This window comes from Somniosus microcephalus, unplaced genomic scaffold, assembly GCF_052327205.1.
Source record: "Somniosus microcephalus isolate GS21.2 unplaced genomic scaffold, FLI_Smic_1.0 unresolved_chr4, whole genome shotgun sequence".
Lineage (NCBI taxonomy): Eukaryota > Metazoa > Chordata > Chondrichthyes > Squaliformes > Somniosidae > Somniosus > Somniosus microcephalus.
The window spans coordinates 7,554,081-7,581,604 of record NW_028225182.1 but is presented as its reverse complement, the minus strand read 5'-3'; the positions used below and the strand labels follow the sequence as shown (position 1 = coordinate 7,581,604).

The following is a 27,524-nucleotide window of genomic DNA, read 5'->3' as shown; positions in this document are numbered from 1 at the left end:
CACCCCCGGAAGAACATCGACCAACGGCACCCCCACCAGCTACCCCTTCAACAACCCTGGCGGCACCCCCGGCAGAGACCCAGGAGGCCACCGGGGACACCCAGCCGACACCCGCGACACCAAAACAGCCACGTCGGTCGCAGAGGACTACCAAACCCCCGAACAGACTAAATCTATAGAAGGGGTGAATGTGATTAAATATTCCATTCATCACTGCCTGTGACTGTGGTTGGCTTCAGGTTCCCCCTTACCATTTTATTGCCTGTGACTGTGGTTGGTTTCAGGTTTCTCCTCACCATTGTATTGTGTATTGGAATGTGTTGTCTGTAGGGCTCCGCCCATACCTGGCCTCTATGTAAGCCAGCTCAGTCTGGCCTCACAGCCAGTACTGCAGACCTCCAGGGAAGATACCTCTCTCCACTGCGTGTTATCTTCTAAGTTAATAAAAGCCTTGTTTTGTTTCGCTAACATCGAGTCTCGGGATTATTGAGGCACATCAGTCATCATCAGCAGTGAGGTCATCAGCTGGCAGGTCAGGTGACCGCTTGAGCCACAAGGCATCACAACCCGATCTGTGACTGGATTCAGAGCCCAAACCCTGTCACAATGGCCTTTTCAAATCAACTTACTGGCTGCTGGAAAACACAGCAGGTAAACTTTGTGTTTGACCGCGAGGAGAGCGAGTGAGAGATTTACAAAACACAATCAACTCTTGTGAAGATCAGTGAGTAAAGGCTGAGAGCTCTGTGCTCGAGCAGACCGTGAGTTTATCAATAGGAGATAGGCCGAGAAATTCCTTTCCCCGAGAATGGGTGCGGGGATCGGGATGGGCTCGCAACACAGGCCCGTTCGGAGGACTGCAGGCTGTTTGCCAACTTCGTGCTGCCGACTCTGCTGAGCACTGAGCACGGGGGGGTGAATAACGCCAAGGGCGCGGGTCCGATCCCCGTACGGGCCATCAGCCTAATTTTATGGTCTTTCCGAAAACATAAAATACAAACTTTAGAAGGAAGCCAATGCAGACAGAATCTCACGGGGGATTTATTTGGATTAACATCCACTGCACCTTTGCCACCGGGGCTGAGAGACACATCTTTCTGTTTATTTGTCTTTCTGGGTTTGCTGATGAAAGTTGAACAGGCGGCCTGTTCCCGATAATGGTCACAAGCAGGTAAGAGACAGACAGAGAGGCTCTGACCCCGTGAGATGGGCAAAAGGCTTCAGTTCAGGAGAAATGCATCAATGAATTGTTCGCCCAGCACCGAGAGAGACAACATCCAGAGAAAAACACAGGAGGAAATCGATTTCAAGTGGATGCCTACCCGCACTTGGTGCCGTGCTTTCGCAAACACGTCTTTTGTGTGCTCGTCTAAAAAATGTCATTTTGTCCGAACAGTTTGCCTGTCGCGAAAGGATCTGAATTGCAAAGGAGCAGGCAGGAAAAACTGCATTGCTGTGCTTGCTGGCAGGAGGCTTGCTGCAGCTTCCCTGGTGGTCTACTGGTTAGGATTCGGCGCTCTCATCGCCGCGGCCCGGGTTCGATTCCCGGTCAGGGAACAGTGCGTCTTGGGGCTGTTTGAATTGCCCGATTTGTAGAGCCTCTCAATCGAGCTTGAGCGCACCACAGTCCGGAAGGGTCAGCGCGCTACCTGCTTCCAGCACGATTCGCTGGAACCACAGTCTCTCCCGCAATTCTCCAAACACCGATGGATTCTTTGGGCGGTTGCCCTCGGTCGGCGCCCGTTGCTCAGACTACGACCTTCCAGGACCTTCCTTTCAGGTGAGATCCCCGTGAGATGATGCCACACTGCAGGTGAGTTCGAACTTACTCGTCGCCACTGTAAAGTCTGCACCTCAATAATACACGCACTTCGGGAGAACAGTTTAACAGGTACTTTACTGAACAAGAGGCAGCTTGAAACTGAAACTACAGAAGCCTGCTAGGGCCTTTTATACAGGGGTGGTCACTGCCAGTACTGCAGTCCAAGACCAGTTATTCCCTTAAAGGTACATACACAACAGAGAACAATAAATCAACCGTCATTGATTCAGGCAGCAAACGGTCCAGCAACCGTGGTTGGTACGCAGATGCCTTCACCCTGTATGTCCGAAATTTCCAGCAACTGGGACAACAAGAATTCAGGTTCCACAGAGATTTGAACTCTGATTTGCTGGATTCAGAGTCCAGAGTGCTAACCATTACACCATGGAACCGTTGCTGAAGATTTCATTAGCTCTTTTCTCAAAATCAACAACATTAACGTCTCCACCATTCAACTTTGTCTCGGCATGGTCTCATCCTTAACTTCAGCTTGCCCAATTGCCCCTCTGCTAAGCCTCGTTTCTGAGCAAATCACACAGCCGCCTTGATGGATCTTGGTTCTCAAAACGCTGCTTCTTTCTCACACTGCTCAGAGCAGCTTGTATTACAGTCCTGCCTGATAAAATGTGTATAAACCTTGCAAGGCACTGCTGCACTAAAGAAAAGCAATTGTTAACTTTTTTCGAGAATACGAAGTGCAATGCCTACGTTTCAAGAAGCTCTGCTTTCAATTACAACAAGTATGCCAGCCGAATGCAGCTTGCAAAGAAAATGCTGAGCAATCTGCTGTGGAATCAAATGAAGCACTGAACAATACATATCTTTCTGCTCCGCTCATTTGGAACAGGGAATGAGAGGTTCAGCCTATCATCTGATGTCGAGAACAATAAATCAACCGTCATTGATTAAGGCAGCAAAAGCCCAGTAACCGTGGTTGGTATGCAGGTGCCAAGCATGTATGCCCTAAATTTCCAGCAGCTGGGACAACAAGAATTCAGGTCCCACCGAGATTTGAACACGGATCACTGGATTTAAAGTCCAGAGTGCTTACCATGACACCATGGAACCTTCGCTAAACAGTCCCTAGATTCTTTTCTCAAAATCAACAACATTACCATCTCCACCATTATACTTTGTCTCGGCCTGGTCTCATCCTTAACGTCAGCTTGCCCACTTGCCCCTCTGCTAAGCTTCGGTTCTGAGCAAATCACACAGCTGCCTTGATGGCTATCGGGTCACAAATCTCAGCTACTTTTTCACAATGCTCATGGCAGATTGCATTGCAGTCCTGCCAGGTAAAATGAGAATAATCTTTGCAAGGCACTGCTGCACGAAAGATAAGCAATTGTTAACTTTTTTCGAGAATACGAAGTGCAATGCCTACGTTTCAAGAAGCACTGCTTTCAATTTCAGCAAGTATGCCAGCCGAATGCAGCTTGCAAAGAAAATGTTGAGCATTCTGCTGTGCAGTCAAACGAAGCCCTGGACAACACACATCTTTCTCCCCCTCTTATTTGGAACTGGGAATGAGAGGTTGAGCCTATCATCTGATGTCGAGAACAATAACTCAACCGTCATTGATTCAGGCAGCAAACGGTCCCGTAACCGTGGTTGGTATGCAGACACCAAGCTTGTATGTCCCAAATTTCAGCAGCTGGGACAACAAGAATTCAGGTTCCACCGAGATTTGAACTCGGATCGCTGGATTCAGAGTCCAGAGTGCTTATCACTACACCATGCAACTTTCGCTGAAGAATTCATTAGAATCTTTTCTTAAAATCAACAACATTACTGTCGCCACCATTATACTTTGTCTCGGTCTGGTCTCGTCCTTAACTTCAGCTTGCCCACTTGCCCCTCTGCTAAGCCTCGGTTCTGAGTAAATCACACAGCTGCCTTGATCGCTATCGGTTTACAAATCTCTGCTTCTTTTCACGCTGCTCATAGCAGCTTGTATTGCAGTCCTGCCAGGTAAAATGTGAATAATCTTTGCAAGGCACTGCTGCACGAAAGATAAGCAATTGTTAACTTTTTTCGAGAATACGAAGTGCAATGTCTACGTTTCAAGAAGCACTGCTTTCAATTTCAACAAGTATGCCAGCCGAATGCAGCTTGCAAAGAAAATGTTGAGCAATCTGCTGTGCAGTCAAATCGAAGCACTGGACAACACACATCTTTCTCCCCGGCTTATTTGGAACTGGGAATGAGAGGTTGAGCCTTTCCTCTGATGTCGAGAACAATAAATCAAACATAATTGATTCAGGCAGCAAACGGTCCCGTAACCGTGATTGGTATGCAGATGCAAACCTTGCATGTCCCAAATTTCCAACAGCTGGGACAACAAGAATTCAGGTTCCACCGAGATTTGAACTCGGATTGCTGTATTCAGAGTCCAGAGTGCTTACCATTACACCATGGAACCTTTGCTGTACAGTGTCCTAGATTCTATTCTCAAAATCAACAACATTACCATCTCCACCATTATACTTTGTCTCGGCCTGGTCTCATCCTTAACTTCGGCTTGCCCACTTGGCCCTCTGCTAAGCTTCGGTTCTGAGTAAATCACACAGCTGCCTTGATGGCTATCGGTTCACAAATCTCTGCTTCTTTTTCACAATGCTCATAGCAGCTTGTATTGCAGTCCTGCAAGGGAACATGTGAATAATCTTTGCAAGGCACTGCTGCACGAAAGATAAGCAATTGTTAACTTTTTTCGAGAATACGAAGTGCAATGTCTACGTTTCAAGAAGCACTGCTTTCAATTTCAAGAAGTGTGCCAGCCGAATGTAGCTTGCAAAGAAAATGTTGAGCAATCTGCTGTGCAGGCAAACGAAGCACTGGACAACACACATCTTTCTCCCCGGCTTATTTGGAACTGGGAATGAGAGGTTGAGCCTATCATCTGATGTCGAGAACAATAAATCAACCGTCATTGATTCAGGCAGCAAACGGTCCCGTAACCGTGGTTGGTATGCAGATGCCAAGCTTGGATGTCCCAAATTTCCAGCAGCTGGGACAACAAAAATTCAGGTTCCACCAAGATTTGTACTCGGATCGTTGGATTCAGAGCCCAAAGTGCTTACCATTACACCATGGAACCTTTGCTGACCAGTCCCTAGATTCTTTTCTCAAAATAAACAACATTACCATCTCCACCATAATACTTTGTCTCGGCCAGGTCTCATCCTTAACTTCAGCTTGCCCACTTGCCCCTCTGCTAAGCCTCGGTTCTGAGTAAATCACACAGCTGCCTTGATGGCTATCGGTTCACAAATCCCTGCTTCTTTTTCACACTGCTCATAGCAGATTGCATTGCAGTCCTGCCAGGTAAAATGAGTATAATCTTTGCAAGGCACTGCTGCACGAAAGATAAGCAATTGTTAACTTTTTTCGAGAATACGAAGTGCAATGTCTACGTTTCAAGAAGCACTGCTTTCAATTATCAACAAGTATGCCAGCCGAATGCAGCTTGCAAAGAAAATGTTGAGCAATCTGCTGTGCAGTCAAACGAAGCACTGGACAACACACATCTTTCTCCCCCGCTTATTTGGAACTGGGAATGAGAGGTTGAGCCTATCATCTGATGTCGAGAACAATAAATCAACCGTCATCGATTCAGGCAGCAAACGGTCCCGTAACGGTGGTTGGTATGCAGATGCCAATCTTGTATGTCGCAAATTTCCAGCAGCTGGGACAACAATAATTCAGGTTCTACCGAGATTTGAACTTGGATCGCTGGATTCAGAGTTCAGAGTACTTACCATTACACCATGGAACCTTTGCTGAACAGTTTCCTAGATTCTTTTCTCAAAATCAACAACATTACCGTCTCCACCATTATACTTTGTCTCGGCCAGGTCTCATCCTTAACTTCAGCTGGCCCACTTGCCCCTCTGCTAACCTTCGGTTCTGAGCAAATCACACAGCTGCCTTGATGGCTATCGGTTCACAAATCTCAGCTTCTTTTTCACACTGCTCATGGCAGATTGCATTGCAGTCCTGCCAGGTAAAATGAGTATAATCTTTGCAAGGCACAGCTGCACGAAAGATAAGCAATTGTTAACTTTTTTCGAGAATACGAAATGCAATGCCTACGTTTCAAGAAGCACTGCTTTCAATTTCAGCAAGTATGCCAGCCGAATGCAGCTTGCAAAGAAAATGTTGAGCATTCTGCTGTGCAGTCAAACGAAGCACTGGACAACACACATCTTTCTCCCCCTCTTATTTGGAACTGGGAATGAGAGGTTGAGCCTGTCATCTGATGTCGATGACAATAAATCAACCGTCATTGATCCAGGCAGCAAACGGACCCATAACCGTGGTTGTTATGAAGATGCCAAGCTTGCATGTCCCAAATTTCCAGCAGCTGGGACAACAAGAATTCAGGTTCCACCGAGATTTGAACTCGGATCGCTGGATTCAGAGCTCAGAGTGCTTACCATTACACCATGGAACCTTTGCTAATAAATTTATTTGAATCTTTTCTTAATATCAACAACATTACCGTCTCCACCATTATACTTTGTCTCGGCCAGGTCTCATCCTTAACTTCAGCTTGCTCACTTGCCCCTCTGCTAAGCCTCGGTTCTGAGTAAATCACACAGCTGCCTTGATGGCTATCGGTTCACAAATCTCTGTTTCTTTTTCACACTGCTCATAGCATCTTGTATTGCAGTCCTGCCAGGTAAAATGTGAATAATCTTTGCAAGGCACTGCTGCACGATAGATAAGCAATTGTTAACTTTTTTCTAGAATACGAAGTGCAATGTCTACGTTTCAAGAAGCACTGCTTTCAATTATCAACAAGTATGCCAGCCGAATGCAGCTTGCAAAGAAAATGTTGAGCAATCTGCTGTGCAGCCAAACGAAGCACTGGACAACACACATCTTTCTTGCCCCGCTTATTTGGAACTGGGAATGAGAGGTTGAGCCTCTCATCTGATGTCCAGAACAATAAATCAACCGTCATCGATTCAGGCAGCAAACGATCCCGTAACCGTGATTGGTCTGCAGATGCCAATCTTGGATGTCCCAAATTTCCAGCAGCTGGGACAACAAGAATTCAGGTTCCACCGAGATTTGAACTCGGATCGCTGGATTCAGAGTCCAGAGTGCTTACCATTACACCATGGAACCTTGGCTGAACAGTTCCTTAGATTCTTTTCTCAAAATCAACAACATTACCATCTCCACCATTATACTTTGTCTTGGCCTGGTCTCATCCTTAACTTCAGCTTGCCCACTTGCCCCTCTGCTAAGCTTCGGTTCTGAGCAAATCAACACAGCTGCCTTGATGGCTATCGGTTCACAAATTTCAGCTTCTTTTTCACACTGCTCATGGCAGATTGCATTGCAGCCCTGCCAGGTAAAATGAGTATAATCTTTGCAAGGCACAGCTGCACGAAAGATAAGCAATTGTTAACTTTTTTCGAAGAATACGAAGTGCAATGCCTACTTTTCAAGAAGCACTGCTTTCAATTTCAGCAAGTATGCCAGCCGAATGCAGCTTGCAAAGAAAATGTTGAGCATTCTGCTGTGCAGTCAAACGAAGCATTGGACAACACACATCTTTCTCCCCCTCTTATTTGGAACTGGGAATGAGAGGTTGAGCCTGTCATCTGATGTCCAGAACAATAAATCAACCGTCATCGATTCAGGCAGCAAATGGTCCCGTAACCGTGGTTGGTATGCAGATGCCAATCTTGTATGTCCCAAATTTCCAGCAGCTGGGACAACAATAATTCAGGTTCCACCGAAATTTGAACTTGGATCGCTGGATTCAGAGTCCAGAGTGCTTACCATTACACCATGGAACCTTTGCTGAACAGTTTCCTAGATTCTTTTCTCAAAATCAACAACATTACCGTCTCCACCATTATACTTTGTCTCGGCCAGGTCTCATCCTTAACTTCAGCTTGCCCACTTGCCCCTCTGCTAAGCTTCGGTTCTGAGCAAATCACACAGCTGCCTTGATAGCTATCGGTTCACAAATCTCAGCTTCTTATTCACACTGCTCATGGCAGATTGCATTGCAGTCCTGCCAGGTAAAATGAGTATAATCTTTGCAAGGCACAGCTGCACGAAAGATAAGCAATTGTTAACTTTTTTCGAGAATACGAAGTGCAATGCCTACGTTTCAAGAAGCACTGCTTTCAATTTCAGCAAGTATGCCAGCCGAATGCAGCTTGCAAAGAAAATGTTGAGCATTCTGCTGTGCAGTCAAACGAAGCACTGGACAACACACATCTTTCTCCCCCTCTTATTTGGAACTGGGAATAAGAGGTTGAGCCTATCATCTGATGTCGAGAACAATAAATCAACCGTCATTGATCCAGGCAGCAAACGGTCCCATAACCGTGGTTGTTATGAAGATGCCAAGCTTGCATGTCCCAAATTTGCAACAGCTGGGACAACAAGTATTCAGGTTCCACCGAGATTTGAACTCGTATCGCTGGATTCAGAGCCCAGAGTGCTTACCATTACAACATGGAACCTTTGCTAATAAATTTATTTGAATCTTTTCTTAAAATCAACAACATTACCGTCTCCACCATTATACTTTGTCTCGGCCAGGTCTCATCCTTAACTTCAGCTTGCCCACTTGCCCCTCTGCTAAGCCTCGGTTCTGAGTAAATCACACAGCTGCCTTGATGGCTATCGGTTCAAAATCTCTGTTTCTTTTTCACACTGCTCATAGCATCTTGTATTGCAGTCCTGCCAGGTAAAATGTGAATAATCTTTGCAAGGCACTGCTGCACGATAGATAAGCAATTGTTAACTTTTTTCTAGAATACGAAGTGCAATGTCTACGTTTCAAGAAGCACTGCTTTCAATTATCAACAAGTATGCCAGCCGAATGCAGCTTGCAAAGAAAATGTTGAGCAATCTGCTGTGCAGTCAAACGAAGCACTGGACAACACACATCTTTCTCCCCCGCTTATTTGGAACTGGGAATGAGAGGTTGAGCCTGTCATCTGATGTCCAGAACAATAAATCAACCATCATCGATTCAGGCAGCAAACGGTCCCGTAACCGTGGTTGGTATGCAGATGCCAATCTTGTATGTCCCAAATTTCCAGCAGCTGGGACAACAAGAATTCAGGTTCCACCGAGATTTGAACTCGGATCGCTGGATTCAGAGTCCAGAGTGCTTACCATTACACCATGGAACCTTTGCTGAACAGTTTCCTAGATTCTTTTCTCAAAATCAACATCATTACCGTCTCCACCATTATACTTTGTCTCGGCCAGGTCTCATCCTTAACTTCAGCTTGCCCACTTGCCCCTCTGCTAAGCTTCGGTTCTGAGCAAATCACACAGCTGCCTTGATGGCTATCGGTTCACAAATCTCAGCTTCTTTTTCACACTGCTCATGGCAGATTGCATTGCAGTCCTGCCAGGTAAAATGAGTATAATCTTTGCAAGGCACAGCTGCACGAAAGATAAGCAATTGGTATCTTTTTTCGAGAATACGAAGTGCAATGCCTACGTTTCAAGAAGCACTGCTTTCAATTTCAGCAAGTATGCCAGCCGAATGCAGCTTGCAAAGAAAATGTTAAGCATTCTGCTGTGCAGTCAAACGAAGCACTGGACAACACATATCTTTCTCCCCCTCTTATTTGGAACTGGGAATAAGAGGTTGAGCCTATCATCTGATGTCGAGAACAATAAATCAACCGTCATTGATCCAGGCAGCAAACGGTCCCATAACCATGGTTGTTATGAAGATGCCAAGCTTGCATGTCCCAAATTTCCAGCAGCTGGGACAACAAGAATTCAGGTTCCACCGAAATTTGAACTCGATCGCTGGATTCAGAGTCCAGAGTGCTTACCATTACACCATGGAACCTTTGCTGAATATTTCCTTAGATTCTATCTCAAAATCAACAACATTACCATCTCCACCATTATACTTTGTCTCGGCCTGGTCTCATCCTTCACTTCAGCTTGCCCACTTGCCCCTCTGCAAAGCTTCGGTTCTGAGCAAATCACACAGCTGCCTTGATGGCTATCGGTTCACAAATCTCAGCTTCTTTTTCACACTGCTCATGGCAGATTGCATTGCAGCCCTGCCAGGTAAAATGAGTATAATCTTTGCAAGGCACAGCTGCACGAAAGATAAGCAATTGTTAACTTTTTTCGAAGAATACGAAGTGCAATGCCTACTTTTCAAGAAGCACTGCTTTCAATTTCAGCAAGTATGCCAGCCGAATGCAGCTTGCAAAGAAAATGTTGAGCATTCTGCTGTGCAGTCAAACGAAGCACTGGACAACACACATCTTTCTCCCCCTCTTATTTGGAACTGGGAATGAGAGGTTGAGCCTATCATCTGATGTCGAGAACAATAAATCAACCGTCATTGATTCAGGCAGCAAACGGTCCCGTAACCTTGGTTGGTATGCAGATACCAAGCTTGTATGTCCCAAATTTCAGCAGCTGGGACAGCAATAATTCAGGTTCCACCGAGATTTGAACTCGGATCGCTGGATTCAGAGCCCAGAGTGCTTACCATTACACCATGGAACCTTTGCTGATAAATTTATTTGAACCTTTTCTTAAAATCAACAACATTACCGTCTCCACTATTATACTTTATCTCGGGCAGGTCTCATCCTTAACTTCAGCTTGCCCACTTGCCCCTCTGCTAAGCCTCGGTTCTGAGTAAATCACACAGCTGCCTTGATGGCTATCGGTTCACAAATCTCTGCTTCTTTTTCATACTGCTCATAACAGCTTGTATTGCAGTCCTGCCAGGTAAAATGTGAATAATCGTTCAGAGGACAGGAAATGCCGGTTTTCCCCGCATGCGCTGTGCATGCTGAAAACCGGCACTTCATCCGGCCAGACGCGTGAGTACCCCGACCGTACTCACGCGTTTGGAACGGAATTACTGGGCCATTGTGTAAAATGAGATATGGGTAACAGTTCATTACTTACAAAGGGCAAAATGTGTTATTGAACTGTGTTTCGCCTTTCTTTCATTCTGTAATTTATGGTAACCGGTTATTTAACGGTGATTGCAAAAGTTTCAACTGCAAGTCCAATAGTGGCCGCAAAATGAGGGATCATTTTTGATTTGAACTGCGGACTTCCTGGAAATTTAAACAACCAACGATGCGAAAATCGGACCCCGAGAACGCTGGTTCAAACCTAGCCGAGTGATAAGGTAACTGTTGTATAACCATTTTTTGTATGTGGCTATTCTTAATGAGCTGTTAGGACGTTAATGCATCCGGGCTGCAAGAGGCCACCCCAGGTGCAGCAGAGGAGTCTCGCCATTAGATCTCCGTGGAGACAGTATTTTTCACTTCTCTCTTCCTCTTGTCTATATCCCTGTGCTTTTATTTTCGTATTTATTCCCCCGTCTCAATTTCTTGAAATATAACGTGGTGGGGACATTTTAAGAGACGTGATTTCTATGTTACTTATTGAAAGGACGCGCAGACGGAAAGACTGAAACTGCAATTTGAATCCGTTCACTGACGCTGTGCTTTTCCATTAATCTGTGTTGTTCTGCTTCCACATTCTCAGTGAGAAATTTCCGAGCCTCAATTTCTAAATAAAATAAGTCCCACCTCTTCAAGGAGCGACACGCGATCCGGAGATTCCCAAATTCAGCGCCAACATTCCCCAAATCCTCCTGACAGTACCGCAACCAAAACTGTGTCCTATATGGGAAATATCATTGAGAATTACTTCGCTCACTGTAACGCTGCCATTTGAAAGGTATAAGTCGCCTGTCAATGCGTATTTTATTTACACTGAACCATGCATGCAAATTATCGCAGTTTTTATATTTACTAAACTTGAATGAGGAAAAGGCATTAAATTGCCTCCACCCGCTTTCGAACCGCTGACATTCCATGTGTTAGCGGAATGCGATAACCACTACACACTGGAAACACTCCAGCACTCGGGTGCATTGCATCGACTCCATAGGAACAGGAGGAGGCCATTCAGCGCCTCGAGCCTGTTGCGCCATTCAATTAGATCAGGCCCGCGCTGTGTCATCACTTCATTTACCCGCTTTGTTTCCGTAACCCTTAATACCCTTATCCACAAAAAACTATCGACAGTAGCAGCAATCTTGAGACTAAATGCGCTCCTCTCCCGGATCCAGACAGAAAAGGTTTCTTACTGACAGCCACCCTGCAGACTAATGAATTACATTTCTGAAGTTCATGGCATCAGAGATTCCAGGGATTAAAAGGGAACAAAAGATGAAATGGGCCTCACTGTGGGTCAGTTTTCGCTCACTCAAATGTATCTGATTACTGAAGTGAAATAAAGAAAAATTTAAAAAAGGAGAGAAGCCGCTTAGCCCTATTGACAAGAGAATAATCTCACCATACATCGCTCCACTTTCACAATTCTAACGATGGGTAATTGACCTGAAAGTTTCATTCTGTATTTTTTCCACAGATACTGCCTGACGTCTTGATAATTTCCAGCATTTTCCGTTTCTATTTCAGGTTTACAGCAATTTTCTTTTGTCATTCGGAACAAACCCGCTGGCTGTTCATCCACAGCACGTTTAAACATAATGTTCCCGCCCGGGCTCGAACTGGGGACCTTTCGCGTGTAAAACAAACGTGACAACCACTACACAATGGGAACCGCTGTACGGATGTTTTCTACACAGGGGAACTGACCAGTGAACTCCCTCTGTGCTGATTGGTTCACCTGAAACATCATCACTCAATATAAAGGATGAGCTCACAAAATCAGTCACATTGCAGTCTGGTCAACGAATACCCTCCTTTCTTTATCAACAGAGGAAGAACTGACATGAACGGGAGTCAGACGCCACAACATTTAATTAGAGGCACAAATTTCCACATCATTTCACTAAAAAAAATTTCACTTGATGTAAACGTTGATTGCATTGTATCTGAAAATGAGCACCGTGTGATATTTTGTTCACAAAAGAGACCTGGGTATTATTGTGCACCAGTCACTGAAGGTAAGCATGCAGGTGCAGCAGGCGGTTAAGAACGCAAATGGTATGTTGGCATTCTTAGCAAGAGGGTTCGAGTACAGGAACAAGGATGTCTTGCGACAGTTGTACAGGGCCTTGGTGAGACCGCACCTTGAGGATTGTGTGCAGTTTTGGTCACCTTATCTGAGGAAGGATGTTCTTGCCATGCAGGGAGTGCAGCGAAGATTCACCAGGCTGATACCTGGGATGGCAGGAATGACGTATGAGGAGAGATTGTGTCGATTGGGCTTATACTCACTGGAGTTTAGAAGATTGAGAGGGGATATCATCAAAACCTATAAAATTCTGTCAGGTCTGGACATACTAGATGCAGGAAGGATGCTTCGGATGGCCAGGGAGTCCAGAACCAGGGGTCATAATCTAAGGATAAGGGGTAAGCCATTTAGGACTGAAATGAGGAGGAACTTCTTCACCCAAAGAGTGGTGAACCTGTGGAATTCTCTGCCACAGAGGGCGGTGGAGGCCAGTTCATTAAATATATTCAAGAAAGAGTTGGATATATTTCTTGAGGCTAAAAGGATCAAGGGATATGGGGCGAAGGCAGGGACAGGGGACTGAATTTGCATGATCAGCCATGATCTCATTGAATGGCGGAGCAGGCTCGAAGGGCCGAATGGCCTACTCCAGCTCCTATCTTCTATGTTTCTATGTTTCTATTCTCTGCGAGCAGTGACGCAGAGTTTTTCGTAGTGTAGCGGTTGACACGTTCACGTCAGAAGCGACAAGTACCCGGTTCGACTGCTGGCGGAAAAGTTACATTCGCCAGCAGTTTATGCTGTGCATTGACCAATCCTGTTAATTAAAAAAAATGTTGCCCCAGATTTCTGCTTTCATAAGCAATGAATATTTTAAACGAGGTTCCTAAAATACAATGTGCAAAATGAAATATGGTAAACAATTCATTACTTACAAAGGGCAAAATGCGTTATTGAAGTGTATTTCGCCTTTCTTTCATTCTGTAAATTATGGTAACCGGTTATTTAATGGTGATTGCAAAAGATTCAACTTCCTATACTGGCGGCAAAACGAGCGCTCCTTTGTGATTTGAACCGCGGACTTCTCGGAAATTTAAACAACCACCGAAGTGAAAATCGGACCCCGAGAACGCTGGTTCAAACCTAGCCGAGTGAGGATCTAACCATTGATAAAAGAATTTGTGTGTGTGGCTATTCTTCATGATCAGAGCACCTGAGATCGAGACAGTGTCTTTGCCTTTTCGACCTGTCTTCTGAAGCGCCGCCCGGTCCCACTCCTACAGTTAATGAGCTGTTAGGACGTTAATGTATCCGGGCTGCAGGAGGTCACCCCAGGCGCAGCAGAGGAGTCTCTGCATTAGTTCTGCGTGGAAACAGTATTTTCCCCTTCTCTCTTCCTCTTCTCTATATCCATGTGCTTTTATTTCTCTATTTCTACTCCCGTCTCAGTTTCCTGAATCATAACATGGTGCGGACATTTTTACAGACGCGCTTTTATATTACTTATTGAAAGGACACACAGTTGGAACGATTGAAACTGCAATTTGAATCCTGTCGCTGACACTGTGTTTTCCTATTAATCTTTATTGTTCTGCTTCCACATTCTCAATGAGAAACTTCTCAGCCTCAATTTTTAAATAAAATATGACCGCCCTCTTTAGTCAGCGACACGCGAGGGGAGATTCCCTTAATCAGCGCCAACTTTCCCCAAAACCTCCTTAAAGTCCCGCTATCTGTGTCCTATATGGGAAATATCATTGAGAATTACTTCACTCACTGTAACGCTGCCATTTCAAAGGAATAAGTCGCCTGTCAATGCGTGTTTTATTTATACTGAACCAAGCATGCAAATTATTCCAGTTTTCATATTTACTAAACTTGAATGGAGAAACGGCATTGAATTGCCTCCAGCCACTTTCGAACCGTTGATTTTCGTTTGTTAGCGGAATGCGATAACCACTACACAACGGAAATTCTCCAGCACTCGGGTGCATTGCATTGCATCGACTCCATTGGAACAGGAAGAGGCCATTCAGCCCCTCGAACCTGATGCTCCATTCAATTAGATCAGGACTGGGCTGTATCATCACTTCATTTACCCGCTTTGTTTCCGGAATCCTGAATACCCCTATCCACAAAAATCTATCGACAGTAGCAGCAATCTTGAGCCTAAACGCGCTCCTCTCCGGGATCCAGCTGGAAAAGGTTTCTTACTGACGGCCACCCTGCAGATTAATGAATTACATTTCTGAACTTCAGGTCATCAGAGATTCCAGGGATTAAAAGGGAACAAAAGATGAAATGGGCTTCACTGTGGGTCCGTTTTCTCTGAATCAAAGGTATGTGATTATTGAAGTGAAGTAAAGAACAAATGCAGAATAAGGGAAACGCCGCTGTAGCCCTATTGACAAAAGAATAATCTCACCAGACATCTCTCCCGTTTCCCAGTTCTAACGACTGGTAATTGACCTGAAAGGTTCAATCTGTATCGTTATCCACAGATACTGCCTGACCTCTTGATAATTTCCAGCATTTTCTGTTTTGAATTTCAGATTTACAGTAATTTTCTTTGGTCATTTGTAATAAACCCGCTGGTTATTCATCCATAGCAAGTTTAAACATAATGTCCCGGCCCGGACTCGAACCGAGGACCTGTGACGTGTAAAACGAACATGATAACCACTACACTGCGGAAACCGCTGTACCCATGCTTGCGACACAGGGGAACTGACCAGTGAACTCCCTCTGTGCTGATTGGTTCATCTTGAACAGCATCACTCAATATAAAGGATGAGCTCACAAAATGAGCCGCAGTGCAGTCTGGTCAACGACAGCCCTTCTTTCTTTATCAACAGAGGAAGAACAGACAAGAACGGGAGTCAGACGCCACCATATTTAATTAGAGGCACAAATACGAGTAACACATACTCCCACATCATTTCACTAAACAATTATTTCACTTGATGTAAATGTTGACTGCATTGTATCTGAAAATGAGCACCGTGTGATATTTTGTTCACCATTGATTCTATTCTCCGCGAGCAGTGAAGCAGAGTTTTTCGCAGTGTTGCGGCTGTCACTTTCACGTCAGAAGCGACAAGTACCCGGCTCGACTGCTGGCGGAAAAGTTACACTCGCCAGCAGGATTGACCAATCCTGTTAATTTTTTTAAAAGTTGCCCCAGATTTCTGCATTCATAAGCAATGAATATTTTAAGCCAGGTTCCTGAAATACAATGTGCAAAATGAAATATGGTAAACAGTTCATTACTTACAAAGGGGAAAATGCGTTATTGAAGTGTGTTTCGCCTTTCTTTCATTCTGTAAATTATGGTAATCGGTTATTTAATGGTGATTGCAAAAGATTCAACTTCAAATAGTGGCGGTAAAACGAGCGCTCCTTTGTGATTTGAACCGCGGACTTCTCGGAAATTTAAACAACCACCGAAGTGAAAATCGCACCCCGAGAACGCTGGTTCAAACCTAGCCGAGTGAGGATCTAACCATTGATAAAATAATTTGTGTGTGTGGCCATTCTTCATGATCAGAGCACCTGAGATCGAGACAGTGTCTTTGCCTTTTCGACCTGTCTTCTGAAGCGCCGCCCGGTCCCACTCCTACAGTTAATGAGCTGTTAGGACGTTAATGTATCCGGGCTGCAGGAGGCCGCCCCAGGCGCAGCAGAGGAGTCCCGGCATTAGTTCTGCGTGGAAACAATATTTGCCCCTTCTCTCTTCCTCTTCTGCATATCCATGTGCTATTATTTCTCTATTTCTACTCCCGTCTCAGTTTCCTGAATCATAACATGGTGCGGACATTTTTACAGACGCGCTTTTATATTACTTATTGAAAGGACACACCGTTGGAACGATTGAAACTCCAATTTGAATCCTGTCGCTGACCTTGTGTTTTCCTATTAATCTTTATTGTTCTGCTTCCACATTCTCAATGAGAAACTTCTCAGCCTCAATTTTTAAATAAAATATGACCGACCTCTTTAGTCCGTGACACGCGAGGGGAGATTCTCTAAATCAGCGCCAACTTTCCCCAAATCCTCCTTAAAGTCCCGCTATCTGTGTCCTATATGGGAAATATCATTGAGAATTACTTCACTCACTGTAACGCTGCCATTTGAAAGGTATAAGTCGCCTGTCAATGCGTATTTTATTTACACTGAACCAAGCATGCAAATTATTCCAATTTTCATATTTAATAAACTTGAATGGAGAAACGGCATTACATTGCCTCCACCCACTTTCAAACCGTTGAGTTTTCGTGTGTTAGCGGAATGCGATAACCACTACACACCGGAAAAACTCCAGCACTCGGGTGCACTGCATCGACTCCATAGGAATAGGAGGAGGCCATTCAGCCCCTCGAGCCTGTTGCGCCATTCAATTAGATCAGGACTGGGCTGTATCAATACTTCATTTACCCGCTTTTTTTCCGTAACCCTTAATAACCTTATCCACAAAAATCTATCGACAGTAGCAGCAATCTTGAGCCTAAACGCGCTCCTCTCCCGGATCCAGACAGAAAAGTTTTCTTACTGACGGCCACCCTGCAGATTAATGAATTACATTTCTGAACTTCAGGGCATCAGAGATTCCAGGGATTAAAAGGGAACAAAAGATGAAATGAGCCTCACTGTGGGTCAGTTTTCGCTCACTCAAATGTATCTGATTAGTGAAGCGAAATAAAGAAAAATTAAAGAATAAGAGGGAAGCCGCTTAGCCCTATTGACAAGAGAATAATCTCACCATACATCTCTTCCGTTCCCATTTCTAACGAAGGTTAATTGACCTGAAAGGTTCACTATGTATTTTTTTCCACATTACTGACTGACCTCCTGATAATTTCCAGCATTTTCCGTTTACGATTTCAGATTTACAGCAACTTTCTTTTCTCATTTGGAACAGCAAGTTTAAACATAATGCTCCCGCCCGGGCTCGAACCGGTGACCTTTCGCGTGTAAAGCGAACGTGATAACCACTACACTACGGGAACCGCTGTGCAAATACAGTCAACACAGGGGAACTGACCAGTGAACACCCTCTGTGCTGATTGGTTCACCTTAAACAGCATCACTCAATATAAAGGATGAGCTCACAAAATTAGCCGCAGTGCAGTCTGGTCAACGAATGCCCTCCTTTCTTTATCAACAGAGGAAGAACAGACATGAACGGGAGTCAAACGCCACAACATTTAATTAGAGGCACAAATACGAGTAGCACATACTTCCACATCATTTCACTAAAAAGTTATTTCACTTGATGTAAACGTTGACTGCATTGTATCTGGAAATGAGCACCGTGTGATGTTTTGTTCACTACTGATTCTATTCTCTGCGAGCAGTGACGCAAAGTTTTTCGTAGTGTAGCGGTTGTCACGTTCACGTCAGAAGCGACAAATACCCGGTTCGACTGCTGGCGGAAAAGTTACATTCGCCAGCAGTTTATGCTGTGCATTGACCAATCCTGTTAATTTTTAAAAAAGATGCCCCAGATTTCTGCTTTCATAAGCAATTAAGATTTTAAACGAGGTTCCTAAAATGCAATCTGCAAAATGAAATATGGTAAACAGTTCATTACTTACAAAGCGTAAAATGCGTTATTGAAGTGTGTTTCGCCTTTCTTTCATTCTGTAAATTATGGTAATCGGTTATTTAATGGTGATTGCAAAAGATTCAACTTCCAATAGTGGCGGCAAAACGAGCGCTCCTTTGTGATTTGAACCGCGGACTTCTCGGAAATTTAAACAACCACCGAAGTGAAAATCGAACCCCGAGAACGCTGGTTCAAACCTAGCCGAGTGAGGATCTAACCATTGATAAAAGAATTTGTGTGTGTGGCCATTCTTCATGATCAGAGCACCTGAGATCGAGACAGTGTCTTTGCCTTTTCGACCTGTCTTCTGAAGCGCCGCCCGGTCCCACTCCTACAGTTAATGAGCTGTTAGGACGTTAATGTATCCGGGCTGCAGGAGGCCGCCCCAGGCGCAGCAGAGGAGTCCCGGCATTAGTTCTGCGTGGAAACAGTATTTGCCCCTTCTCTCTTCCTCTTCTCCATATCCATGTGCTTTTATTTCTCTATTTCTACTCCCGTCTCAGTTTCCTGAATCATAACATGGTGCGGACATTTTTACAGACGCGCTTTTATATTACTTATTGAAAGGACACACAGTTGGAACGATTGAAACTCCAATTTGAATCCTGTCGCTGACCTTGTGTTTTCCTATTAATCTTTATTGTTCTGCTTCCACATTCTCAATGAGAAACTTCTCAGCCTCAATTTTGAAATAAAATATGACCGACCTCTTTAGTCCGCGACACGCGAGGGGAGATTCTCTAAATCAGCGCCAACTTTCCCCAAATCCTCCTTAAAGTCCCGCTATCTGTGTCCTATATGGGAAATATCATTGAGAATTACTTCACTCACTGTAACGCTGCCATTTGAAAGGTATAAGTCGCCTGTCAATGCGTATTTTATTTACACTGAACCAAGCATGCAAATTATTCCAATTTTCATATTTAATAAACTTGAATGGAGAAACGGCATTAAATTGCCTCCACCCACTTTCAAACCGTTGAGTTTTCGTGTGTTAGCGGAATGCGATAACCACTACACACCGGAAACACTCCAGCACTCGGGTGCACTGCATCGACTCCATAGGAATAGGAGGAGGCCATTCAGCCCCTCGAGCCTGTTGCGCCATTCAATTAGATCTGGACTGGGCTGTATCAACACTTCATTTACCCGCTTTTTTTCCGTAACCCTTAATAACCTTATCCACAAAAATCTATCGACAGTAGCAGCAATCTTGAGCCTAAACGCGCTCCTCTCCCGGATCCAGACAGAAAAGTTTTCTTACTGACGGCCACCCTGCAGATTAATGAATTACATTTCTGAACTTCAGGGCATCAGAGATTCCAGGGATTAAAAGGGAACAAAAGATGAAATGAGCCTCACTGTGGGTCAGTTTTCGCTCACTCAAATGTATCTGATTAGTGAAGCGAAATAAAGAAAAATTAAAGAATAAGAGGGAAGCCGCTTAGCCCTATTGACAAGAGAATAATCTCACCATACATCTCTTCCGTTCCCAGTTCTAACGATGGTTAATTAAGGTTCACTATGTATTTTTTTCCACATTACTGACTTACCTCCTGATAATTTCCAGCATTTTCCGTTTCGATTTCAGATTTACAGCAATTTTCTTTTCTCATTTGGAACAAACCCGCTGGCCTTTCATCCATAGCAAGTTTAAACATAATGCTCCCGCCCGGGCTCGAACCGGGGACTTTTCGCGTGTAAAACGAACGTGATAACCACTACACTACGGGAACCGCTGTGCAAATACAGTCAACACAGGGGAACTGACCAGTGAACACCCTCTGTGCTGATTGGTTCACCTTAAACAGCATCACTCAATATAAAGGATGAGCTCACAAAATCAGCCGCAGTGCAGTCTGGTCAACGAATGCCCTCCTTTCTTTATCAACAGAGGAAGAACAGACATGAACGGGAGTCAAACGCCACAACATTTAATTAGAGGCACAAATACGAGTAGCACATACTTCCACATCATTTCACTAAAAAGTGATTTCACTTGATGTAAACGTTGACTGCATTGTATCTGAAAATGAGCACCGTGTGATGTTTTGTTCACTACTGATTCTATTCTCTGCGAGCAGTGACGCAAAGTTTTTCGTAGTGTAGCGGTTGTCACGTTCACGTCAGAAGCGACAAATACCCGGTTCGACTGCTGGCGGAAAAGTTACATTCGCCAGCAGTTTATGCTGTGCATTGACCAATCCTGTTAATTTTTAAAAAAGATGCCCCAGATTTCTGCTTTCATAAGCAATTAAGATTTTAAACGAGGTTCCTAAAATGCAATCTGCAAAATGAAATATGGTAAACAGTTCATTACTTACAAAGCGTAAAATGCGTTATTGAAGTGTGTTTCGCCTTTCTTTCATTCTGTAAATTATGGTAATCGGTTATTTAATGGTGATTGCAAAAGATTCAACTTCCAATAGTGGCGGCAAAACGAGCGCTCCTTTGTGATTTGAACCGCGGACTTCTCGGAAATTTAAACAACCACCGAAGTGAAAATCGGACCCCGAGAACGCTGGTTCAAACCTAGCCGACTGAGGATCTAAACATTGATAAAAGAATTTGTGTGTGTGGCCATTCTTCATGATCAGAGCACCTGAGATCGAGACAGTGTCTTTGCCTTTTCGACCTGTCTTCTGAAGCGCCGCCCGGTCCCACTCCTACAGTTAATGAGCTGTTAGGACGTTAATGTATCCGGGCTGCAGGAGGCCGCCCCAGGTGCAGCAGAGGAGTCCCGGCATTAGTTCTGCGTGGAAACAGTATTTGCCCCTTCTCTCTTCCTCTTCTCCATATCCATGTGCTTTTATTTCTCTATTTCTACTCCCGTCTCAGTTTCCTGAATCATAACATGGTGCGGACATTTTTACAGACGCGCTTTTATATTACTTATTGAAAGGACACACAGCTGGAACGATTGAAACTCCAATTTGAATCCTGTCGCTGACCTTGTGTTTTCCTATTAATCTTTATTGTTCTGCTTCCACATTCTCAATGAGAAACTTCTCAGCCTCAATTTTGAAATAAAATATGACCGACCTCTTTAGTCCGCGACACGCGAGGGGAGATTCTCTAAATCAGCGCCAACTTTCCCCAAATCCTCCTTAAAGTCCCGCTATCTGTGTCCTATATGGGAAATATCATTGAGAATTACTTCACTCACTGTAACGCTGCCATTTGAAAGGTATAAGTCGCCTGTCAATGCGTATTTTATTTACACTGAACCAAGCATGCAAATTATTCCAATTTTCATATTTAATAAACTTGAATGGAGAAACGGCATTAAATTGCCTCCACCCACTTTCAAACCGTTGAGTTTTCGTGTGTTAGCGGAATGCGATAACCACTACACACCGGAAACACTCCAGCACTCGGGTGCACTGCATCGACTCCATAGGAATAGGAGGAGGCCATTCAGCACCTCGAGCCTGTTGCGCCATTCAATTAGATCTGGACTGGGCTGTATCAACACTTCATTTACCCGCTTTTTTTCCGTAACCCTTAATAACCTTATCCACAAAAATCTATCGACAGTAGCAGCAATCTTGAGCCTAAACGCGCTCCTCTCCCGGATCCAGACAGAAAAGTTTTCTTACTGACGGCCACCCTGCAGATTAATGAATTACATTTCTGAACTTCAGGGCATCAGAGATTCCAGGGATTAAAAGGGAACAAAAGATGAAATGAGCCTCACTGTGGGTCAGTTTTCGCTCACTCAAATGTATCTGATTAGTGAAGCGAAATAAAGAAAAATTAAAGAATAAGAGGGAAGCCGCTTAGCCCTATTGACAAGAGAATAATCTCAACATACATCTCTTCCGTTCCCAGTTCTAACGATGGTTAATTAAGGTTCACTATGTATTTTTTTCCACATTACTGACTTACCTCCTGATAATTTCCAGCATTTTCCGTTTCGATTTCAGATTTACAGCAATTTTCTTTTCTCATTTGGAATAAACCCGCTGGCCTTTCATCCATAGCAAGTTTAAACATAATGCTCCCGCCCGCGCTCGAACCGGGGACTTTTCGCGTGTAAAACGAACGTGATAACCACTACACTACGGGAACCGCTGTGCAAATGCGGTCAACACAGGGGAACTGACCAGTGAACACCCTCTGTGCTGATTGGTTCACCTTAAACAGCATCACTCAATATAAAGGATGAGCTCACAAAATCAGCCGCAGTGCAGTCTGGTCAACGAATGCCCTCCTTTCTTTATCAACAGAGGAAGAACAGACATGAACGGGAGTCAAACGCCACAACATTTAATTAGAGGCACAAATACGAGTAGCACATACTTCCACATCATTTCACTAAAAAGTTATTTCACTTGATGTAAACGTTGACTGCATTGTATCTGAAAATGAGCACCGTGTGATGTTTTGTTCACTACTGATTCTATTCTCTGCGAGCAGTGACGCAGAGTTTTTCGTAGTGTAGCGGTTGTCACGTTCACGTCAGAAGCGACAAATACCCGGTTCGACTGCTGGCGGAAAAGTTACATTCGCCAGCAGTTTATGCTGTGCATTGACCAATCCTGTTAATTTTTAAAAAAGATGCCCCAGATTTCTGCTTTCATAAGCAATTAAGATTTTAAACGAGGTTCCTAAAATGCAATCTGCAAAATGAAATATGGTAAACAGTTCATTACTTACAAAGCGTAAAATGCGTTATTGAAGTGTGTTTCGCCTTTCTTTCATTCTGTAAATTATGGTAATCGGTTATTTAATGGTGATTGCAAAAGATTCAACTTCCAATAGTGGCGGCAAAACGAGCGCTCCTTTGTGATTTGAACCGCGGACTTCTCGGAAATTTAAACAACCACCGAAGTGAAAATCGGACCCCGAGAACGCTGGTTCAAACCTAGCCGAGTGAGGATCTAACCATTGATAAAATAATTTGTGTGTGTGGCCATTCTTCATGATCAGAGCACCTGAGATCGAGACAGTGTCTTTGCCTTTTCGACCTGTCTTCTGAAGCGCCGCCCGGTCCCACTCCTACAGTTAATGAGCTGTTAGGACGTTAATGTATCCGGGCTGCAGGAGGCCGCCCCAGGCGCAGCAGAGGAGTCCCGGCATTAGTTCTGCGTGGAAACAGTATTTGCCCCTTCTCTCTTCCTCTTCTCCATATCCATGTGCTTTTATTTCTCTATTTCTACTCCCGTCTCAGTTTCCTGAATCATAACATGGTGCGGACATTTTTACAGACGCGCTTTTATATTACTTATTGAAAGGACACACAGTTGGAACGATTGAAACTCCAATTTGAATCCTGTCGCTGACCTTGTGTTTTCCTATTAATCTTTATTGTTCTGCTTCCACATTCTCAATGAGAAACTTCTCAGCCTCAATTTTGAAATAAAATATGACCGACCTCTTTAGTCCGCGACACGCGAGGGGAGATTCTCTAAATCAGCGCCAACTTTCCCCAAATCCTCCTTAAAGTCCCGCTATCTGTGTCCTATATGGGAAATATCATTGAGAATTACTTCACTCACTGTAACGCTGCCATTTGAAAGGTATAAGTCGCCTGTCAATGCGTATTTTATTTACACTGAACCAAGCATGCAAATTATTCCAATTTTCATATTTAATAAACTTGAATGGAGAAACGGCATTAAATTGCCTCCACCCACTTTCAAACCGTTGAGTTTTCGTGTGTTAGCGGAATGCGATAACCACTACACACCGGAAACACTCCAGCACTCGGGTGCACTGCATCGACTCCATAGGAATAGGCCATTCAGCCCCTCGAGCCTGTTGCGCCATTCAATTAGATCAGGACTGGGCTGTATCAACACTTCATTTACCCGCTTTTTTTCCGTAACCCTTAATAACCTTATCCACAAAAATCTATCGACAGTAGCAGCAATCTTGAGCCTAAACGCACTCCTCTCCCGGATCCAGACAGAAAAGTTTTCTTACTAACGGCCACCCTGCAGATTAATGAATTACATTTCTGAACTTCAGGGCATCAGAGATTCCAGGGATTAAAAGGGAACAAAAGATGAAATGAGCCTCACTGTGGGTCAGTTTTCGCTCACTCAAATGTATCTGATTAGTGAAGATAAATTAAAGAATAAGAGGGAAGCCGCTTAGCCCTATTGACAAGAGAATAATCTCACCATACATCTCTTCCGTTCCCAGTTCTAACGATGGTTAATTAAGGTTCACTATGTATTTTTTTCCACATTACTGACTTACCTCCTGATAATTTCCAGCATTTTCCGTTTCGATTTCAGGTTTACAGCAATTTTCTTTTCTCATTTGGAACAAACCCGCTGGCCTTTCATCCACAGCAAGTTTAAACATAATGCTCCCGCCCGGGCTCGAACCGGGGACCTTTCGCGTGTAAAGCGAACGTGATAACCACTACACTACGGGAACCGCTGTGCAAATACGGTCAACACAGGGGAACTGACCAGTGACCACCCTCTGTGCTGATTGGTTCACCTTAAACAGCATCACTCAATATAAAGGATGAGCTCACAAAATCAGCCGCAGTGCAGTCTGGTCAACGAATGCCCTCCTTTCTTTATCAACAGAGGAAGAACAGACATGAACGGGAGTCAAACGCCACAACATTTAATTAGAGGCACCAATACGAGTAACACATACTTCCACATCATTTCACTAAAAAGTTATTTCACTTGATGTAAACGTTGACTGCATTGTATCTGAAAATGAGCACCGTGTGATGTTTTGTTCACTACTGATTCTATTCTCTGCGAGCAGTGACGCAGAGTTTTTCGTAGTGTAGCGGTTGTCACGTTCACGTCAGAAGCGACCAATACCCGGTTCGACTGCTGGCGGAAAAGTTACATTCGCCAGCAGTTTATGCTGTGCATTGACCAATCCTGTTAATTTTTAAAAAAGATGCCCCAGATTTCTGCTTTCATAAGCAATTAAGATTTTAAACGAGGTTCCTAAAATGCAATCTGCAAAATGAAATATGGTAAACAGTTCATTACTTACAAAGCGTAAAATGCGTTATTGAAGTGTGTTTCGCCTTTCTTTCATTCTGTAAATTATGGTAATCGGTTATTTAATGGTGATTGCAAAAGATTCAACTTCCAATAGTGGCGGCAAAACGAGCGCTCCTTTGTGATTTGAACCGCGGACTTCTCGGAAATTTAAACAACCACCGAAGTGAAAATCGGACCCCGAGAACGCTGGTTCAAACCTAGCCGAGTGAGGATCTAACCATTGATAAAAGAATTTGTGTGTGGCTATTCTTCATGATCAGAGCACCTGAGATCGAGACAGTGTCTTTGCCTTTTCGACCTGTCTTCTGAAGCGCCGCCCGGTCCCACTCCTGCAGTTAATGAGCTGTTAGGACGTTAATGTATCCGGGCTGCAGGAGGCCGCCCCAGGCGCAGTAGAGGAGTCCCGGCATTAGTTCTGCGTGGAAACAGTATTTGCCCCTTCTCTCTTCCTCTTCTCCATATCCATGTGCTTTTATTTCTCTATTTCTACTCCCGTCTCAGTTTCCTGAATCATAACATGGTGCGGACATTTTTACAGACGCGCTTTTATATTACTTATTGAAAGGACACACAGTTGGAACGATTGAAACTCCAATTTGAATCCTGTCGCTGACCTTGTGTTTTCCTATTAATCTTTATTGTTCTGCTTCCACATTCTCAGTGAGAAACTTCTCAGCCTCAATTTTTAAATAAAATATGATCGACCTCTTTAGTCCGCGACACGCGAGGGGAGATTCTCTAAATCAGCGCCAACTTTCCCCAAATCCTCCTTAAAGTCCCGCTATCTGTGTCCTATATGGGAAATATCATTGAGAATTACTTCACTCACTGTAACGCTGCCATTTGAAAGGTATAAGTCGCCTGTCAATGCGAATTTTATTTACACTGAACCAAGCATGCAAATTATTCCAATTTTCATATTTAATAAACTTGAATGGAGAAACGGCATTAAATTGCCTCCACCCACTTTCAAACCGTTGAGTTTTCGTGTGTTAGCGGAATGCGATAACCACTGCACACCGGAAACACTCCAGCACTCGGGTGCACTGCATCGACTCCATAGGAAGAGGCCATTCAGCCCCTCGAGCCTGTTGCGCCATTCAATTAGATCAGGACTGGGCTGTATCAACACTTCATTTACCCGCTTTTTTTCCGTAACCCTTAATAACCTTATCCACAAAAATCTATCGACAGTAGCAGCAATCTTGAGCCTAAACGCACTCCTCTCCCGGATCCAGACAGAAAAGTTTTCTTACTGACGGCCACCCTGCAGATTAATGAATTACATTTCTGAACTTCAGGTCATCAGAGATTCCAGGGATTAAAAGGGAACAAAAGATGAAATGAGCCTCACTGTGGGTCAGTTTTCGCTCACTCAAATGTATCTGATTAGTGAAGCTAAATAAAGATAAATTAAAGAATAAGAGGGAAGCCGCTTAGCCCTATTGACAAGAGAATAATCTCACCATACATCTCTTCCGTTCCCAGTTCTAACGATGGTTAATTGACCTCAAAGGTTCACTATGTATTTTTTTCCACATTACTGACATGTCCTTCTGATAATTTCCAGCATTTTCCGTTTCGAATACAGATTTACAGCAATTTTCTTTTCTCATTTGGAACAAACCCGCTGGCCTTTCATCCACAGCAAGTTTAAACATAATGCTCCCGCCCGGGCTCGAACCAGGGACCTTTCACGTGTAAAGCGAACGTGATAACCACTACACTACGGGAACCGCTGTGCAAATGCGGTCAACACAGGGGAACTGACCAGTGAACACCCTCTGTGCTGATTGGTTCACCTTAAACAGCATCACTCAATATAAAGGATGAGCTCACAAAATCAGCCGCAGTGCAGTCTGGTCAACGAATGCCCTCCTTTCTTTATCAACAGAGGAAGAACAGACATGAACGGGAGTCAAACGCCACAACATTTAATTACAGGCACCAATACGAGTAACACATACTTCCACATCATTTCACTAAAAAGTTATTTCACTTGATGTAAACGTTGACTGCATTGTATCTGAAAATGAGCACCGTGTGATATTTTGTTAACTACTGATTCTATTCTCTGCGAGCAGTGACGCAGAGTTTTTCGTAGTGTAGCGGTTGTCACGTTCACGTCAGAAGC

At 44.1% G+C, this 27,524-nt stretch overlaps 9 non-coding genes across 9 annotated transcripts; 1 reads left to right on the top strand and 8 right to left on the bottom strand.

Annotated features, from left to right (window-relative positions):
- Positions 1-1,485: 1,485 nt before the first annotated feature.
- trnae-cuc (transfer RNA glutamic acid (anticodon CUC)) lies at positions 1,486-1,557 on the top strand. The gene has a single exon. It is a non-coding gene; the product is annotated as a tRNA-Glu (tRNA).
- A 5,329-nt stretch (positions 1,558-6,886) lies between these two features.
- Positions 6,887-6,958, bottom strand: trnaq-cug (transfer RNA glutamine (anticodon CUG)). Its single transcript has one exon. It is a non-coding gene; the product is annotated as a tRNA-Gln (tRNA).
- A 1,964-nt stretch (positions 6,959-8,922) lies between these two features.
- Positions 8,923-8,994, bottom strand: trnaq-cug (transfer RNA glutamine (anticodon CUG)). The gene has a single exon. It is a non-coding gene; the product is annotated as a tRNA-Gln (tRNA).
- A 1,282-nt stretch (positions 8,995-10,276) lies between these two features.
- On the bottom strand, positions 10,277-10,348 carry trnaq-cug (transfer RNA glutamine (anticodon CUG)). Its single transcript has one exon. It is a non-coding gene; the product is annotated as a tRNA-Gln (tRNA).
- Positions 10,349-17,729: 7,381 nt separating this feature from the next.
- On the bottom strand, positions 17,730-17,802 carry trnav-uac (transfer RNA valine (anticodon UAC)). Its single transcript has one exon. It is a non-coding gene; the product is annotated as a tRNA-Val (tRNA).
- A 2,262-nt stretch (positions 17,803-20,064) lies between these two features.
- trnav-uac (transfer RNA valine (anticodon UAC)) lies at positions 20,065-20,137 on the bottom strand. Its single transcript has one exon. It is a non-coding gene; the product is annotated as a tRNA-Val (tRNA).
- Positions 20,138-22,399: 2,262 nt separating this feature from the next.
- Positions 22,400-22,472, bottom strand: trnav-uac (transfer RNA valine (anticodon UAC)). The gene has a single exon. It is a non-coding gene; the product is annotated as a tRNA-Val (tRNA).
- Positions 22,473-24,718: 2,246 nt separating this feature from the next.
- Positions 24,719-24,791, bottom strand: trnav-uac (transfer RNA valine (anticodon UAC)). Its single transcript has one exon. It is a non-coding gene; the product is annotated as a tRNA-Val (tRNA).
- Positions 24,792-27,053: 2,262 nt separating this feature from the next.
- Positions 27,054-27,126, bottom strand: trnav-uac (transfer RNA valine (anticodon UAC)). The gene has a single exon. It is a non-coding gene; the product is annotated as a tRNA-Val (tRNA).
- Between the last annotated feature and the right edge of the window lie 398 nt (positions 27,127-27,524).